The following is a 4941-nucleotide window of genomic DNA, read 5'->3' as shown; positions in this document are numbered from 1 at the left end:
AATGATATGAAGAGAGTTCAGAGCATTTTCTGATGCTTGGGCATAATTGTTTCTGCAGACTGACTTTTCCAAGATAAACACTACCAGGAACAGTAATATGTTCTTTACTGAGTTCTTGACATGAGTTTCTTTTCTGTGGCCCAGCTGACTGCATCCTTCTGCTCTTATTGATCACACCTCTGAATCAAACTGTGTGTAAATAAGAGCGCACAAAGCAAAAGCATGAAAGACTCAATGGCACATACACATCTTGGACCCCAGGAAGAGTAGTTGTTGCCTTGGTAACCACCTGGGGATCCAAGTAAATAAGAAAAATAAACATACATTTATGAATCTTAGCTTGCACACACGCACACCCTATAATGCCACAAATACTGCTATGTTCAAGTGCAGTACATACCTGATTGCAAAGTCACACATAAAACAAGTTCAATGTCACATATGCACCTATGATGTCACATACACCTCCCATATCCACACGCGCATGCACACACACACACGCACGCACGCACGCACACACACACACACACACAGACACACACACGCACACACACACACAGATGCGGTATTCACACACACCATCTGGTGGTCCCACACATTTCCTTCAAAACAGATACGGAAGTCGAGATGTCGTGCAAAATGCCTTTGACAATACACACCTCCACTCCAGGATCCATACAGTGCACCTGCTATAGCACACTTATCAGTGTCATACTCACATACATCTGGGATGCCATCTGTACACCTGCTCTGTTAAACACTTTTATTTTTAAGCACACATCTTTTATTTTTTTCTGAACAGTTTGAACATACTCCTGAATTTATCTGGCCAGGTCCTTGTTTTGGTTGCAGCAGGCTTTATGTTCACAATTCTTCCACATTCAACTGGACTATGGCCTCTGGTCAGCAAGATTGACCCCTGCAGAAAATAACAAGTGGCAAGGTACATTGCAATTCACCTGCTATAGTAGAGTGCTGCAAGAATATGTCCCAAAACCCATAATTGAGTTATAGACCAGCATAGAGCTGCCTAAAAATTGGCAAAGTTTGGATGGGTGACCTATCTCCCTAGATTTGTATTTTTAAACAGAAAACACATTTTGTGATATTAACTGAAAATGAGGCCAATAAAAAGGTCAACAGCAAGTAGATTGTTATTAGGTCATTTCCCAGAAACCTTCAGCTTCTTGTGATCTCCCTCCAGCCATCTGCTACCATAGTTAAGTTCTGTGGTGTGTAAAGATAACGCTGTATTTAAACTTCAAAAATCGTACCTCATCCATTCGAAAGCATTCAAAACATTCGAGATTGGTTAAAAAAAAAAAAAAAAAAAGCACTGCGTTGCGCTGCAACACCTAGGCCAGTTAGGGCATTCTGATGGCTTTAGCAATATAACTGTCTTTGTATCCGTCCTAACAGTTGTGCTCGAGCCTGCAGCCATGCTGAAATGGCTTTGTGAAGCTTAAACCAACACTCATCCCAAGTTGTCACATATCACCGTTTTGTAGTGGACTTACGCATCTACATATTAGCTCCAAGTATCCTTCTGATTTTTATATTCCAAGATGCCTCTACCGTGATGTCAACAGAAGCACATCATGAAGTCAAAGTGAAAGTTTGTGCCAAATACGAAGAAATTTCCTCAAGGTGTTCTGGAGATATCACATTCAGAATGAGACAAATCTGAGGTCACCGTGACCTTGACCTTTGACCACCAAATTCTAACAAGCTCATCATTGAGTCAAATTGAAAGTTTTTGCCAAATTTGAAGAAATTCCCTCAAGGTGTTCGAGAGATACTGTGTTCACATCAATGAAACCAATGCAAGGTCTGTTAGGGGTTAGGCTTAGCCTCTCCCTTTCCTTGTGTTTTCCTGTTGTTTCTTCCCCTCCCTATTGTGTCATGTTTGTCTCAGTCTGTCTGTGTTGCTGGGCGTGGACTTCTGGCTCTCTCCTCCTGCCTCTGTGTTGCTGGGCGTGGACTCTGGGTTCCCTCCTCCTGCCTGCCCATCTGATCTCCTGCAGCTGCTGGTTCTCCTCACCTGCACCTAATCTCCAATCAAGCCCTGCAGTGTATATAACCCTGGTTCAGACCTCCAGACTCCGCCAGATCGTTCAGTCTCTGTAGCGGTACAGACGTCTAGGCCTCCTTACCTATGATTATTTGGCTCATTTGTGGTTTTGTTCCTGGACAACCAGTTTACCTGTTTTTCCTCTGTGCCTCAGATCCTCCATGCCAGCTCCACCACTTTACAAGACTTGACCTGCCTCACCTCTGTCTTCAGCAGCCAATTTGGTTTCTCCACCTTCCACTCCACCGCCTGCCCTGCTCCACCGAATCCAACCTCCTCAGCCTGTCCACTCCAGCCAAGCCTTCAACCAACTTTCCTTTTTTTTCCTAAAATAAACCGGCTAAACAGTTCAGTCTTCTGGTGTCTGCTTTTGGGTCCCAATTTTGAACTGCCTTAACAAGGTCACTGTGACCTTGAACTTTGACCACTAAAATCTAGTCTAGAGTTTGTGCCAGATTTGAAGAAATTTGCCCACAGTATTCCTGAGATGTCACATTTACAAGAATGAGACTGACGAGGTTATCGGGACATTAACCTTTGACCACCAAAATCAGCTCATTACTCAGTCCATTTGAATATGTCAAACTTCAAGAGATTCCCTCGAGGTGTTCTTGAGATATCGCATATTCAAACAGGACATGAACTCTGGACAACCGTATAAACGTCTGGGGTTTGTCATACCCATCCACCATGCCTACTGCCCACTCTACAGGGACCTTCATGTTCTTGATATTTTGTTGTTACTAGCAGTGTTTCAACCTGATGTCATCCAACGGCGTATCGTGCAGCGGCAACAACTTCTGTCTGGCTATGTTTTCAACTAATGCCACCCATCCGTGTATCAGGCAGCCATGGCAGGTCCCATCAGGCCATCTGGTGGCATATCATAGAGCTGCATAAGGTGGCATTTGGCATCAGGGTTTTACACTGAAATCACTGCAAAAATGTTGGTATTTGACCACTTCAGAATGAGAACGGGCTGACATAGACACAGTTATGCTTTCAGCTAAATGCTAATATCAGCATGCTAACATTCTCACAGTGACAATAGTAACACGTTGACAATTAGCACAACACAAAGGACAGCTTAGGCCAAAACAAAGGTCATTCATTTTGCAGGTACTAGGTCCTAAGTTATGGACAAATCTAAACTTTGATCTGAGATGTAACTAGATTGTAGCTCAACTTCATGATGTCACTGGTGGAAAAGTCAGGTGCTTACTTACACTAATAGGGTATTCTCCATGGATGACTATCTGGAATATTTCAGTAAGTGCTGGATGGATTGACATTTAAATTTTGTGCAGTCTGGACAAAAGTGGTGGACCAACTGGCAGACTGACTTTGCCATCCATAGAGTCGAGCCACTGCCATGGCTGAAAATACAAATACAAAACACTTTTCCATGATGCTTCATTTTTAGACTTTTGAAGCGCATTATAATCAGCAGATCCATTAGTTATTCTCCCATTTCTAACTTCTTTTAATAGCACATTGTGAGCCACTCTTATCACAGTGTTTCCAGTCAACTGCAGTCAGTGTGTTCTTGCAGTCTCACCAAGAACATTTTGAGACATAGCAACATCTGTTCTCTTTAGAAGCAGTGCAAAAAATTCTACTCCCACACACAATTTATTTCAGACTATTTGAGGTTCTATGTTAGTTTGTCGAGTCACCTCAACACCCCTTTGACAAAGGTGATTCACTTTGATTATGCTGTTATTGTGTCCCTGTGTTACACAGTAGCGCCTTTCAACATTACATTTCAATTAACTGGTCAAGGTTAATTAGTCAAGGTGTTTTCATGTACTTTTATTTTTAAGCGTCTGGAAGTCTTGGTGTGACCTTCAACATGGAAAAATGACATGTCTCCCAGCAATAATGGCATGTCTTCTCATTCTCTCCGCCTCTTTCATCATCTCATTGCATCTTTTTTTTTCTCTCCCTGCTTGCTGTTGCTGTGATTGTTATTCCAGCAGTGAGGGCTGAGGGTGGCCTTGCTGATATTTCATCATCTATGGACACAGATTGGCCTGTTGTGTTCACAGTGGGTATTTATGTAACCCCCTCAACTTTTGGCTGACATTGACTGAGAGAACAGATTGCCATTATTTGCAAATATCTGTGGATTGTGACCGCATGCCACTTCAAACAAATCACAAGTCTGACAAAAGGTTTCATTTTGATCTGTTCAGATTTATCAGTTAAATCTTCTAACTGCTCATAAATACAGAAGACATGCAGACAACTGCAGTTACATTTCACACTGTTGCTCAATGACACCAAAGATGGAGAGTAAGTACTTGGTAGGTACTTGTACTTGAATATTTTGATTATATGATACTTAATGCTTTTGCTACAATACATTTCAGAGGAAAATGTGTACTTTTTACTCTACTACACTGACAAGCTATGGTAACTAGGCATTACATAACCAGTTGGTTAGTCAGTGAAATGCAATTCACTGTTTTAGATTACACCAGTGGTTTCAAAGCTTTTTGATTTGTACCCCCTTTCAAAAACGTGTAATTCTCAAGTTGCAACCTCAGAGGCTGAAAAATGAAGCCAATGCTGAAGTGCAAAAAAACAGAAGTTACTGAAATGACCACTTGAGGACGACTCCAAAAAAAGTTAATCCCGAAAGACCCCCATGTTAAAAAACCCAAATTTACAACACAAATAAGCCTGGTACAAAAAAGGTACATAGACATTTTTTACATTTTTTAAAAACATTTTATTTAGACTTTATTAAGGCTTTATTAAATTAATCCAATTAAGGGTAATTCCATTCAACTTAATTTCATAATTTGTCCCAATGGTGAATTTATGTTGCAGCAAGTGTAAAAACATAGTTGTTTGTATGTATTTTT

General features: G+C 41.2%; 1 long non-coding RNA gene across 1 annotated transcript; it reads left to right on the top strand.

Moving 5' to 3' along the window:
- Positions 1-1840: 1840 nt before the first annotated feature.
- LOC148189490 (uncharacterized) lies at positions 1841-2424 on the top strand. Its single transcript, XR_015776511.1, has 2 exons — positions 1841-2129; positions 2226-2424. It is a non-coding gene; the product is annotated as an uncharacterized LOC148189490 (long non-coding RNA).
- The last annotated feature ends 2517 nt before the right edge of the window (positions 2425-4941 follow it).

Source organism: Plectropomus leopardus, chromosome 5, assembly GCF_026936395.1.
Source record: "Plectropomus leopardus strain MGB_pleo_1.0 chromosome 5, ASM2693639v1, whole genome shotgun sequence".
NCBI lineage: Eukaryota > Metazoa > Chordata > Actinopteri > Perciformes > Serranidae > Plectropomus > Plectropomus leopardus.
The sequence above is the reverse complement of the archived record's forward strand: the minus strand, read 5'-3'. Positions and strand labels throughout refer to the sequence as shown.